The sequence below is a fragment of the Cyrtonyx montezumae genome, unplaced genomic scaffold (assembly GCF_038088225.1).
Source record: "Cyrtonyx montezumae isolate F1298 unplaced genomic scaffold, pur_monq_1.0 scaffold_15, whole genome shotgun sequence".
NCBI classification, from domain to species: domain Eukaryota; kingdom Metazoa; phylum Chordata; class Aves; order Galliformes; family Odontophoridae; genus Cyrtonyx; species Cyrtonyx montezumae.
Window position 1 is genome coordinate 201,734 of NW_027071881.1, and position 13,981 is coordinate 215,714.

Sequence of the window (13,981 nt, forward strand, 5' to 3'; positions counted from 1 at the left end):
GGTTGGAGTTGGGATAGTTGTTGGGATTAGGTTAGGGTTAGGGCTTAGGGTCAGGGTTAGGGTTTGGGTTAGTGTTAGGTTTAGGGTTAGTGTTAGGTTCAGGGTTAATGTTAGGGTTAGGTTTAGGGTTAGGTGTAGGCTTAGATTTAGGTTTAGGTTTAGGGTTAGTGTTCGTGTTAGGGTAAGGTTAGTTTTAGGGTTAGAGTTAATGTTAGGGTTAGGGTAAAGTTATGGTTAGGGTTCAGGTTAGGATTAGAGTTAAGTTTGGAGTTAGGGTTGGGGTTGGGATTGGGATTAGGGTTGTTCGGATTAGGGTTAGGGTTAGAGTTAGGGTTAGTATAAGGTTAGGGTTATGGCTTGGGTTAGGGTTAGGCTTAGGCTTAGGCTTAGGGTTAGGTTTAGGTTTACGGTTAGGGTTAGGATAAGGGTTGGGGTTGGGTTTGGGTTGGGTCTGGGGTTGGAGTTAGGTTTAGGGCTAGGGTTATGGATTGGGTTAGGGTTAGGCTTTAGGTTTAGGATTCCATTTAGTATTAGGTTTAGGGTTATGTTTAGGATTAGGTTTGGGGTTTTGTTTGGGGGTGGGGTTAGGCTTAGTATTAGGGATAGCGTTAGGTTTTAGATGTTATTGTTTGGGTTGGGGTTGTTGTTGGTATTAGAGATAGGGTTGGGGCTGGTGTTGGGGGTTGGGGTTGGAGTTGGGATAGTTGTTGGGATTGGGTTAGGGTTAGGGTTTAGAGTTAGGATTAGGGTTATGGCTAGAGTAGGTTAGGGTTAGAGTAGATTAGGGTTGGGGTTAGCCTTAGGGTTAGGGTTTGATTTTGGGTTAGGGTTAGTGTTTGGATTAGGGTTTTATTTAGGTTGAGCATTAGTGTTTGGGTCTGGGTAAGGATCACGGTTAGGGTTAGTGTTAAGTTTAGGGTTTGTGTTAGGTTCAGGGTTAAAGTTAGTGTTAGGTGTATGGTTAGGGTGTTGGGTTTATGGTTGGTTTTATGTTTAAGGTTAGGTGTAGGGTTAGGGTTTGGTATAGGGTTAGGGTAGGAATAGGGGTAGGTTTAGGGTTAGGGGTTAGGTGTGGTTGGTGTTGGGTTTGGGGATGGGGTTGCAGTTGGAGTTGGGTTAGCTTTAGGGTAGTGTTTGGGTTTGGGTTACTTTTTGAATTAGGGTCAGGGTATGGGTTTAGTTAAGGGTTAGGTTTAGGGCTATGGGTTAGCTTTAGGGTTAGGGTTAGGGTTAGGGTAAGGCTTAGGGTTTAGGGTTAGGGTGCAGACTACTGTTGGGGTTAGCGTTAGTGTTAAGGTTAAGGTATAGGGTTAGGGTTAGGCTAAGATTTAGGATTAGAGTAAGGGTGAGGATTAGGTTTTGGTTTAAGTTTATGTTTAAATATTTAGTTTTACAGTAAGTGTTAGGGTATGTTTTAGGTTATTGGATAGATTTAGGTGTATGATTGGATTTAGGGTTTGGTTTAGGGTTTGTGTTAGCTTTAGAATTAGTGTTAGGCTAGAGTAAGGGTTCAGGTTAAAGATTTAGTCTTGCAGTAAGTGTTAGGGAAGGATTTAGTTAATTTCAGTGGGTTTTGTGAAGACTGGATTTGAGTAAGTATTGTAAGTGTTAATGAATGTAATGTAATGTAAGTATTAATGAATGTTTTAGGTTATTGGATAGGGTTAGTTGTATGATTGGATTTATGGTTTGGTTTAGGGTTTGTGTTAGATTTAGGATTAGTGTTAGGGTTAGAGTAAGTGTTAGGTTAAAGTTTTAGTCTTACAGTAAGTGTTAGGGAAGGATTTAGATTACTTCATAGGGTTAGGTGAAGATCGGCTATAGTAATAAGGTTATGTTTAGATTTTGGAATAGTCTTAGGTGAAGGTTTTGGCTTAGGTTTAAGGTTTGGATTAGCGTTACGGTTAGTGTTAAGGTTTATTTTAGGGTTAGGGTAGTGTTAGTTTAGGTTTAGTGTAAGTTTAGGTTTAGAATCACGGTTAGGGTTGGGTTTTATGTTTGGTTTAGTGCTTGAGTTAGGCTTAGTGCTTGAGTTATGGTTAGAATTAGGGTGAAGATTAAGTTTTGGGCTCGGTTTGGTTTTGGGATAGGGTTAGGTTTAGGGTTTTGGTTTACTGTTAGGGTTAGGGTAGTGTTAAGGTTAGGGTTACGTTTAGGGTTAAGGTTAGCGTTAGTGTTATTTTTAGTGTTAAGGTTAGTTTAGGGTTAGGGTTAAGGTTAGGTTTAGAGTTAGGGTAAGGTTTAGTGTTAGGTTTCTAGATTAAGATTTATAGCAATAGTTAGGTTTAGGTTAGGGATTGAGTTATGGTTAGGGTTAGTGTGGGGTAAATAACTCCCAAGGATGGTACTTCACAAAGAAATAGTATAGATGATGGTATATTTTGAGTTGTTCTATATAGATAGCATACAAATAATACGAAAGAGAAGATGGCTCACCATCAGGATGATAAGGCTCGCAGGGGACTCCACGTGGGAGGGATCTCTGAGAAGAGATATTTTGGGTTAGGATAGGGATAGGGTAGGGCTAGGGTTAGGTTAGGGGTTAGGATTAGTGTTAGGATTCTGTTAGGGTTAGTGTTAGTTTTACAGATTTAGTTTTAAAGTAAGTTTTATGTTATTGTATAGGGTTGGGTGTACAATTGGATTTAGTGTTAAGATAGGGTAAGTGTTAGCGTTAGGGTTAGGGTAAGTGTTAGGGTTAAAGAATTAGTCTTAGAGTAAGTGTTAGGGAAGGATTTAGGTAATTTTAGCAGCTTCGGTGAAGATTGGCTTTAGTAATATTTTTATGTTCAGAATTTGGATTTGTGTTGGGGTAACATTTTGGCTTAGGGTTAGGGTTAGGGTAAGGATTAGGGTTGGGGTTAGCGTTAGGGTTAGGGTTAAAGTATAGGGTTAGGGTTAGTGTTGGCTTAGGATTAGGGTTTGGTTTTGGGTTAGGGTTAGTGTTTGGATTATGGTTTGGTTTAGGTTTAGCGTTAGTCTTTGGGTCAGGGTTAGGGTTTGGGTTAGTGTTAGATTTAGGGTTAGTGTTAGGTTCAGGGTTAATGTTAGGCTTAGGTTTAGGGTTCAATGTAGGGGTTAGGGTTAGGGTTAGGGTTAGCATTAGGTTTGCGCTTAGGGTTAGGTTAAGTTATAGATAGGTAAAGAGTTAGTGCTAGGTTTCAAGAATAGAGGTAGTGTTAAATTTCTTTTTTTAAATTTCTTTCTTTAAATTTCTTTTTGCCGAGCCACTTTCTGACATCTATCAGCATTCCTGGTTATCTGGAGAGGTCCCACAAGATTGGAGGCTTGCCGATGTGACTCCCATCTACAAGAAAGGCCGTAAGGAAGACCCGGGGAACTACAGGCCTGTCAGCCTGACCTCGGTATCAGGGAAAGTTATGGAACAGATGATCTTGAGGGAGATCACACGACACGTGCGTGGCAATAAAGGGATCAGACCCAGCCAGCACGGGTTCACCAGGGGCAGGTCGTGCTTGTCCAAACTCATCTCCTTCTATGACTGGGTGACCAGACAGGTAGATGAGGGAAAGGCTGTTGATGTAGTCTACCTGGACTTCAGCAAGGCCTTTGACACGGTCTCCCACAGTATTCTCCTAAGGTAGTGTTAAATTTCTTGTGTAGTGTAGGGTAATTTTGAGCGTTATTGTGAAAGAAGTGTTAAGCCCTGGATTTGTTTTGTGATTGGTTATGGTTCAAAAATAGGAATAGGAATAGTGTTCTGTACAAGTTTATTGCTTCTATTTGGCATAGGGAGAGACTTTGAGTTTAGTTGGTTTATAGTCCTAGAGTAAGGGATAGGGGTATGATCTGCTATCCATCTCGGTTTAGAGTTTTGGTTTGTTGTAGTGTTTGGGTTAGGGTGTTAGTTTTGTGGTTAAAGCTAAGGTTACGTTTACGGTAAGGGTTAGTGTTTGGGATGGATTTTATATTAGGGTTAAGATTTGATTTTATATTTGCGTAAGGGACAGGGTTTCTTTGCATTTTATGAATAGATTTTGGATTGGGATTAGTTGGAATGTTATTGTTATTGTTAAAAAAAAAAATTGGGTGTGGGCAAATACTGAGCTTCAAATCGGCATATTATAGAACATGACATTTTCTTCCACTTGAAATAAAGCTCTGCATAAGTGTTCATTACACACACAAGAAATCTGTGGCTGTACTCATTTCTCTTGTTTTAAAAATCGCACACGATCAGTCAAAAAATGCAGCTATTATGGGATGTAAAAGATCCTGACAATTAATTTTAAACATATTTCAACTTTAGACTACATTACAAAGAAGTATTGAAAAACTTTAAAACGTTCAAAATTAAATAAAAATGCTATTCCAAAAAGTTTATAAATGTTTTTTGAATGGTATAAAAACTTATCTAATTTCTTCAGCTAAGCATGTCAGAATCGGCTACAGAGCACGGCATCCGGCTGAGTCGCGTCTTACTTCTGCGGCTCTAGAAGCAAAAAACGCAATTGATGCGTTTCAAGCGGAATCTGCTGTTACGAGCGATTCGAGTGTGACGTTCGTTGCCCATTCGGCAGAGTTTTGAACGAGCTCCGGGGATGAAGTTTGTTGGAAAATATTCGTTCCGGTGGGAGAGAAACCAGAATCTGCGAGAGGAGCCAGCTTCACTCAAATTTCGCATCTACATTGCTAAGATCAGAAGAGCATACAATTTTGGGGAAGGAATCAGTAACGTCCTTGTGTGCGGAAAGGAAACGGGACTGACGAAGTTTCACGAAGAAAAAGACATCAAAAAGTTTCTGAAATAAAGTATGAATACGTGGACGGAAAGGATCGTCTGATGCAGACATACATTGAACACGGTAGCAGAGCAGAATGGGAACAGAATAATTCCCCAACACTAACATCGGGGTCCTCCCCATCTCTATCGATAACGCCGGGAACGGATTCTGTCAGAAGGGTAATCACTGTTGTGTTGGAGTCAGACCGCAGCAGGCTGCGGCTTAAAGCCGCTTTTCAGTGCACGGCAGCAGGCTGAGTCGCATCATTCTTCAGCGGCTCAAGCAGCAGAAAAGGCGGTTGAAGCGTTTCAAGCAGAATCCGAGGTTGAGAGAGTTTCGAGTGTGACGTTCGTTGCCGATTCGGAAAAGTTTCGTACGGGCTCATCTGAGACTCTCCGGTGATGAAGTTTGCTGGAAAATATTCGTTCCGGTGGGAGAGAATCCAGAATCTGCGAGAGGAGCCAGCTTCACTCAAATTTCACATCTACATTGCTAAGATCAGAAGAGCATACAATTTTGGGGAAGGAATCAGTAACGTCCTTGTGTGCGGAAAGGAAACGGGATTGACGAAGTTTCACGAAGAAAAAGACATCAAAAAGAAAAAGGCATCAAAAAGTATGAAAACGTGGACGGAAAGGATCGTCTGATGCAGACATACATTGAACACGGTAGCAGAGAAGAATGGGAACAGAATCTTTCCCCCACACTAACATCGGGGTCCTCCCCATCGCTATCGACAACGCCAGGAACGGATTCTGTCATAAGGGTAATCGCTGTAATGTTGGAGTCAGAACGCAGCAGGTTGCTGCTTAAAGCCGCTCTTCAGTGCACGGCAGCAGGCTGAGTCGCATCTTACTTCTGCGGCTCAAGCAGCAGAAACCGCGATTGATGCGTTTCAAGCGGAATCCGCGGTTAAGAGAGATTCGAGTGTGACATTCGTTGCCGATACGGCTCAGTTTCGTACGGGCACATCTGAGACTCTCCGGTGAATAAGTTTGTTGGAAAAGATTCGATCCGGTTCAGTCACAAGAATCTGCGAGAGGAGGAAGTTTCACTCAAATTTCGCATCTACATTGCTAAGATCAGAAGAGCATACAATTTTGGGAAAGGAATCAGTAATGTTCGAGTGACTGAAAAATATACGGGGAGACACGATGATTCAGTGTTGAAAGAAAAAGACATCAAGAAACTTCAGAAAAAAATGTATAAATACGTGGACGGAAAGGAACGTTTAATGCAGACATACATTGCCGACGGTAGCAGAGCAGAATGGGAACAGAATCTTTCCCCCACACTAATATCGGGGTCCTCCCCATCTCTATCGACCACGCTAGTAACGGATTCTGTCATAAGGGTAATCGCTGTTATGTCAGACCTAATGCCAGAATCTGACCTGGAGTCAGACCGTAGCAGGCTGCTGCTTAAAGCTGATTTTCAGTGCACGGCAGCAGGCTGATGCGCGTCTTTCTTCAGTTTGAGGTTCGTTGCCGACTCGGCTTAGTGCTCATCTTCTATGCTCCTGTATCCTGAAAGTTCGATGCTCCTGTATCCTGTAAGTTTGTTGGGGAAATTTTCGAACCGCTGTCGCAGACTGCAGAATCTGCGAGAGGGGCCAGCTTCACTCACAATTCGCCTTTACTAACCTCAGAGCAGCATACAATTTTGGGGAAGGAATCAGTAATGTCCGTGTGTATGAAAAGGAAAAATTGAGAGAAACTGTGTTTCTGAAGGATCTAGAAGGTCATCATGAAATGTTAAAGAAAAACTGTGAGAATGTGTACTGAAATAAAGTTCTGATGCTATCATTCTTTTCAAATGCTTGCTAAGCCGGCTGAGAACAGAAAATTCCCCCTCACTAACAAAGGGGGGCAGCCCATCTTTTCTAAAAACACCATGAACGGAGTCTGTAAACTGCGTAATGTTGGAATCAGACCTCATTTGGCAGTGGAGATAAGCCACATTACAGCGCAAGGCAGTCGGCTGATTAGCATCCTGCCTTCGGAACTGTAGAAGACGCAAATATTTTCAAGCTTAATCCACGGTTATGAGTGATTACAGGCCTCCGTTCAGACCTGATTATTTGAAAAGATTTGAAAGGTTTTATAACCAGTATAAAAATTTCTAGAAATTTCTAGGTCATGGTTAGGGTTATAGTTCAGGGTAATAGTTTAGGGTTAGGGTGAAGGTTAGTGTTAGGGTTAGTATTAAGTTTAGGGTTAGGGTTCGGTTTAGGCTTACCTTGAGGGTTTAGGGTTAGGGTAGGGTTTAGGGGTATGGTTAGGGTTCGGTTTAGTGTTAGGATTAGGGTTAGGGTTAGGGTTAGGGTTAGTGCTTGTGGTTGCTTTTAGGGTAGGGTTAGGGGTAGGTTAAAATTTAGGGATAGGATTAGTGTTAGTGCTTGTGGCTGGTTTTGGGGTAGGGGTAGGGTTAGCTTTCGGGTTAGGGGTTACATGTATGGGTTTGGGTTGGGGTTTGGGTTGGGATTGGTGTTAGTGTTAACGATAGGGTTAGGTTTAGTGTTAGGGTTAGGATTTGGGTTAGAGTTTGGTTTTGGGTCAGGACTAGGTTTTGGGATAGGATTAGGGTTAACGTAAGGATTAGAAGGATTAGAAGGATTGAGTTAGGGTTAGGATTAGGGTTCATTTAGGGTTAAATTAACATTTTAGGGTTAGATTTAGGGTTAGGGTTAGGCTTAGTTGTAGGGGTTAGGAGATAGGTTTGGGGTTAGGTTTGGGGTTGGGATTAGGTTTGGGTTTGGTGTTGGGGTTAGTTTTAGGGTTACGGTAAGGTTTAGGGTAAGAATGTATGGTTATTGTTAGGTTTATGGTTAGGGCTTTTGGTTAGTGTTGAGGTTGGGGTTAGGGTTAGGATTAGTTTTTGTTTTATGGTTATGGTTATGGTTATGGTTAGGGTTAGGGTTGTGGTTAGGGTTTGTATTAGGATTAGTGTTAGGTTTAAAGATTTAGTTTTACAGTAAGATTTAGTGTAAGTTTTGGTTATTGGAAAGGGTTAGGTGTAAGTTTGGATTTAGGGTAAGGGTTAGGGTATGTGTTAGTGTTACGGTAAGGGCAAGGGTTAGGGAAAGGGATAGGGTTAAAGATTTAGTCTTACAGTAAGTGTCAAAGAAGGATTTAGGTAGCTTCAGAGGGTTAGGTGAAGATTGGCTTTAGTAATAGGGTTATGTTTAGATTTTTGATTAGTGTTAGGGTAAAGTTTTGGCTTAGGATTTGGGTAAGGATTAGGGTTGGGGTTAGCTTTAGGGTTAGTGTTAAGGTATAGTTTTAGGGTTAGAGTAAGATTTAGGGTTAGGTTTAATGTTAAGTTTAAATAATTAGTTTTACAGTAAGTGTTAGGGTATGTTTTAGGTTATTGGATAGGGTTAGGTGTATGATTGGATTTAGGTTAAGGGTTAGGGTTTGTGTTAGCTTTAGAATTAGTGTTAGGTTAGAGTAAGTGTTCAGGTTAAAGATTTAGTCTTACAGTAAGTGTTAGGGAAGGATTTAGGTTATTTCATAGGGTTAGGTGAAGATTGGCTTTAGTAATAACATTATGATTAGATTTTGAAATAGTCTTAAGGTAAGGTTTTGGCTAAGGTTTAAGGTTAGGGTTAGTCTTACAGTCAGTTTTAAGGTTTAGTTTACGGTTATGATTAGGTTTAGGTTTAGGGTTACGGAGAGGGTTAGGGTTTAGGTGAGGGGGAGGGCTAATTTTGAGTTCGGTTTGGGTTTGGGATAGGGTTAGGGTTAGGGATTGGGTCACTGTTAGGTTTAGGGTAGGGATAGGGTTGGGGTATGGGTTAGATTTAGGGTTAAATATAGGGTTTGGTTTTGTGTTAGAGTTAAAAAAAGGTTTGTTATGTTTAGGTTTAGGTTTGGTAAAAATGTTTAGGTTTGTTAAGTTAAGACTCTTTGAAAGGTTAAGACTCTCAGGTTTAAGGTTTGGTTTAGGGGTCCAGTTAGGGTAAGGGTTACGGATAGTGTTAAGGTTTATTTTAGGGTTAGTGTAGGGTTAGGATTAGGTACAGGTTTAGGGTCACGGTTAGGGTAAGTGTTAGGCTTAGGCTTAGGTTTAGGTTTAGGTTTAGGTTATGGGTTGGGGTTGGGGTTTAGGTTGGGTTTGGGTTGGGTCTGGGGTTGGGTTTAGGTTTAGGGCTAGGGTTATGGCCTGGGTTAGGGTTAGGCTTTAGGTTTACGGTTCGGGTTAGGATTAGGTTTAGGGTTAGGGTTGGGATTAGGGTTGGGGGTGGGATTTGGGTTGGGGGTGGGGTTAGGGTTAGTATTAGGGTTAGCGTTAGGTTTTAGATGTTACTGTTTGGGTTCGGGTTGTTGGTGGTGTTAGGGATAGGGTTGGGGCTGGTGTTCGGGGTTGGGGTTGGAGTTGGGATAGTTGTTGGGATTAGGTTAGGGTTAGGGCTTAGGGTCAGGGTTAGGGTTTGGGTTAGTGTTAGGTTTAGGGTTAGTGTTAGGTTCAGGGTTAATGTTAGGGTTAGGTTTAGGGTTAGGTGTAGGCTTAGATTTAGGTTTAGGTTTAGGGTTAGTGTTCGTGTTAGGGTAAGGTTAGTTTTAGGGTTAGAGTTAATGTTAGGGTTAGGGTAAAGTTATGGTTAGGGTTCAGGTTAGGATTAGAGTTAAGTTTGGAGTTAGGGTTGGGGTTGGGATTGGGATTAGGGTTGTTCGGATTAGGGTTAGGGTTAGAGTTAGGGTTAGTATAAGGTTAGGGTTATGGCTTGGGTTAGGGTTAGGCTTAGGCTTAGGCTTAGGGTTAGGTTTAGGTTTACGGTTAGGGTTAGGATAAGGGTTGGGGTTGGGTTTGGGTTGGGTCTGGGGTTGGAGTTAGGTTTAGGGCTAGGGTTATGGATTGGGTTAGGGTTAGGCTTTAGGTTTAGGATTCCATTTAGTATTAGGTTTAGGGTTATGTTTAGGATTAGGTTTGGGGTTTTGTTTGGGGGTGGGGTTAGGCTTAGTATTAGGGATAGCGTTAGGTTTTAGATGTTATTGTTTGGGTTGGGGTTGTTGTTGGTATTAGAGATAGGGTTGGGGCTGGTGTTGGGGGTTGGGGTTGGAGTTGGGATAGTTGTTGGGATTGGGTTAGGGTTAGGGTTTAGGGTTAGGATTAGGGTTATGGCTAGAGTAGGTTAGGGTTAGAGTAGATTAGGGTTGGGGTTAGCCTTAGGGTTAGGGTTTGATTTTGGGTTAGGGTTAGTGTTTGGATTAGGGTTTTATTTAGGTTGAGCATTAGTGTTTGGGTCTGGGTAAGGATCACGGTTAGGGTTAGGGTTAGTGTTAAGTTTAGGGTTTGTGTTAGGTTCAGGGTTAAAGTTAGTGTTAGGTGTATGGTTAGGGTGTTGGGTTTATGGTTGGTTTTATGTTTAAGGTTAGGTGTAGGGTTAGGGTTTGGTATAGGGTTAGGGTAGGAATAGGGGTAGGTTTAGGGTTAGGGGTTAGGTGTGGTTGGTGTTGGGTTTGGGGATGGGGTTGCAGTTGGAGTTGGGTTAGCTTTAGGGTAGTGTTTGGGTTTGGGTTACTTTTTGAATTAGGGTCAGGGTATGGGTTTAGTTAAGGGTTAGGTTTAGGGCTATGGGTTAGCTTTAGGGTTAGGGTTAGGGTAAGTGTAAGGCTTAGGGTTTAGGGTTAGGGTGCAGACTACTGTTGGGGTTAGCGTTAGTGTTAAGGTTAAGGTATAGGGTTAGGGTTAGGCTAAGATTTAGGATTAGAGTAAGGGTGAGGATTAGGTTTTGGTTTAAGTTTATGTTTAAATATTTAGTTTTACAGTAAGTGTTAGGGTATGTTTTAGGTTATTGGATAGATTTAGGTGTATGATTGGATTTAGGGTTTGGTTTAGGGTTTGTGTTAGCTTTAGAATTAGTGTTAGGCTAGAGTAAGGGTTCAGGTTAAAGATTTAGTCTTGCAGTAAGTGTTAGGGAAGGATTTAGTTAATTTCAGTGGGTTTTGTGAAGACTGGATTTGAGTAAGTATTGTAAGTGTTAATGAATGTAATGTAATGTAAGTATTAATGAATGTTTTAGGTTATTGGATAGGGTTAGTTGTATGATTGGATTTATGGTTTGGTTTAGGGTTTGTGTTAGATTTAGGATTAGTGTTAGGGTTAGAGTAAGTGTTAGGTTAAAGTTTTAGTCTTACAGTAAGTGTTAGGGAAGGATTTAGATTACTTCATAGGGTTAGGTGAAGATCGGCTATAGTAATAAGGTTATGTTTAGATTTTGGAATAGTCTTAGGTGAAGGTTTTGGCTTAGGTTTAAGGTTTGGATTAGCGTTACGGTTAGTGTTAAGGTTTATTTTAGGGTTAGGGTAGTGTTAGTTTAGGTTTAGTGTAAGTTTAGGTTTAGAATCACGGTTAGGGTTGGGTTTTATGTTTGGTTTAGTGCTTGAGTTAGGCTTAGTGCTTGAGTTATGGTTAGAATTAGGGTGAAGATTAAGTTTTGGGCTCGGTTTGGTTTTGGGATAGGGTTAGGTTTAGGGTTTTGGTTTACTGTTAGGGTTAGGGTAGTGTTAAGGTTAGGGTTACGTTTAGGGTTAAGGTTAGCGTTAGTGTTATTTTTAGTGTTAAGGTTAGTTTAGGGTTAGGGTTAAGGTTAGGTTTAGAGTTAGGGTAAGGTTTAGTGTTAGGTTTCTAGATTAAGATTTATAGCAATAGTTAGGTTTAGGTTAGGGATTGAGTTATGGTTAGGGTTAGTGTGGGGTAAATAACTCCCAAGGATGGTACTTCACAAAGAAATAGTATAGATGATGGTATATTTTGAGTTGTTCTATATAGATAGCATACAAATAATACGAAAGAGAAGATGGCTCACCATCAGGATGATAAGGCTCGCAGGGGACTCCACGTGGGAGGGATCTCTGAGAAGAGATATTTTGGGTTAGGATAGGGATAGGGTAGGGCTAGGGTTAGGTTAGGGGTTAGGATTAGTGTTAGGATTCTGTTAGGGTTAGTGTTAGTTTTACAGATTTAGTTTTAAAGTAAGTTTTATGTTATTGTATAGGGTTGGGTGTACAATTGGATTTAGTGTTAAGATAGGGTAAGTGTTAGCGTTAGGGTTAGGGTAAGTGTTAGGGTTAAAGAATTAGTCTTAGAGTAAGTGTTAGGGAAGGATTTAGGTAATTTTAGCAGCTTCGGTGAAGATTGGCTTTAGTAATATTTTTATGTTCAGAATTTGGATTTGTGTTGGGGTAACATTTTGGCTTAGGGTTAGGGTTAGGGTAAGGATTAGGGTTGGGGTTAGCGTTAGGGTTAGGGTTAAAGTATAGGGTTAGGGTTAGTGTTGGCTTAGGATTAGGGTTTGGTTTTGGGTTAGGGTTAGTGTTTGGATTATGGTTTGTTTTAGGTTTAGCGTTAGTCTTTGGGTCAGGGTTAGGGTTTGGGTTAGTGTTAGATTTAGGGTTAGTGTTAGGTTCAGGGTTAATGTTAAGCTTAGGTTTAGGGTTCAATGTAGGGGTTAGGGTTAGGGTTAGCATTAGGTTTGCGCTTAGGGTTAGGTTAAGTTATAGATAGGTAAAGAGTTAGTGCTAGGTTTCAAGAATAGAGGTAGTGTTAAATTTCTTTTTTTAAATTTCTTTCTTTAAATTTCTTTTTGCCGAGCCACTTTCTGACATCTATCAGCATTCCTGGTTATCTGGAGAGGTCCCACAAGATTGGAGGCTTGCCGATGTGACTCCCATCTACAAGAAAGGCCGTAAGGAAGACCCGGGGAACTACAGGCCTGTCAGCCTGACCTCGGTATCAGGGAAAGTTATGGAACAGATGATCTTGAGGGAGATCACACGACACGTGCGTGGCAATAAAGGGATCAGACCCAGCCAGCACGGGTTCACCAGGGGCAGGTCGTGCTTGTCCAAACTCATCTCCTTCTATGACTGGGTGACCAGACAGGTAGATGAGGGAAAGGCTGTTGATGTAGTCTACCTGGACTTCAGCAAGGCCTTTGACACGGTCTCCCACAGTATTCTCCTAAGGTAGTGTTAAATTTCTTGTGTAGTGTAGGGTAATTTTGAGCGTTATTGTGAAAGAAGTGTTAAGCCCTGGATTTGTTTTGTGATTGGTTATGGTTCAAAAATAGGAATAGGAATAGTGTTCTGTACAAGTTTATTGCTTCTATTTGGCATAGGGAGAGACTTTGAGTTTAGTTGGTTTATAGTCCTAGAGTAAGGGATAGGGGTATGATCTGCTATCCATCTCGGTTTAGAGTTTTGGTTTGTTGTAGTGTTTGGGTTAGGGTGTTAGTTTTGTGGTTAAAGCTAAGGTTACGTTTACGGTAAGGGTTAGTGTTTGGGATGGATTTTATATTAGGGTTAAGATTTGATTTTATATTTGCGTAAGGGACAGGGTTTCTTTGCATTTTATGAATAGATTTTGGATTGGGATTAGTTGGAATGTTATTGTTATTGTTAAAAAAAAAATTGGGTGTGGGCAAATACTGAGCTTCAAATCGGCATATTATAGAACATGACATTTTCTTCCACTTGAAATAAAGCTCTGCATAAGTGTTCATTACACACACAAGAAATCTGTGGCTGTACTCATTTCTCTTGTTTTAAAAATCGCACACGATCAGTCAAAAAATGCAGCTATTATGGGATGTAAAAGATCCTGACAATTAATTTTAAACATATTTCAACTTTAGACTACATTACAAAGAAGTATTGAAAAACTTTAAAACGTTCAAAATTAAATAAAAATGCTATTCCAAAAAGTTTATAAATGTTTTTTGAATGGTATAAAAACTTATCTAATTTCTTCAGCTAAGCATGTCAGAATCGGCTACAGAGCACGGCATCCGGCTGAGTCGCGTCTTACTTCTGCGGCTCTAGAAGCAAAAAACGCAATTGATGCGTTTCAAGCGGAATCTGCTGTTACGAGCGATTCGAGTGTGACGTTCGTTGCCCATTCGGCAGAGTTTTGAACGAGCTCCGGGGATGAAGTTTGTTGGAAAATATTCGTTCCGGTGGGAGAGAAACCAGAATCTGCGAGAGGAGCCAGCTTCACTCAAATTTCGCATCTACATTGCTAAGATCAGAAGAGCATACAATTTTGGGGAAGGAATCAGTAACGTCCTTGTGTGCGGAAAGGAAACGGGACTGACGAAGTTTCACGAAGAAAAAGACATCAAAAAGTTTCTGAAATAAAGTATGAATACGTGGACGGAAAGGATCGTCTGATGCAGACATACATTGAACACGGTAGCAGAGCAGAATGGGAACAGAATAATTCCCCAACACTAA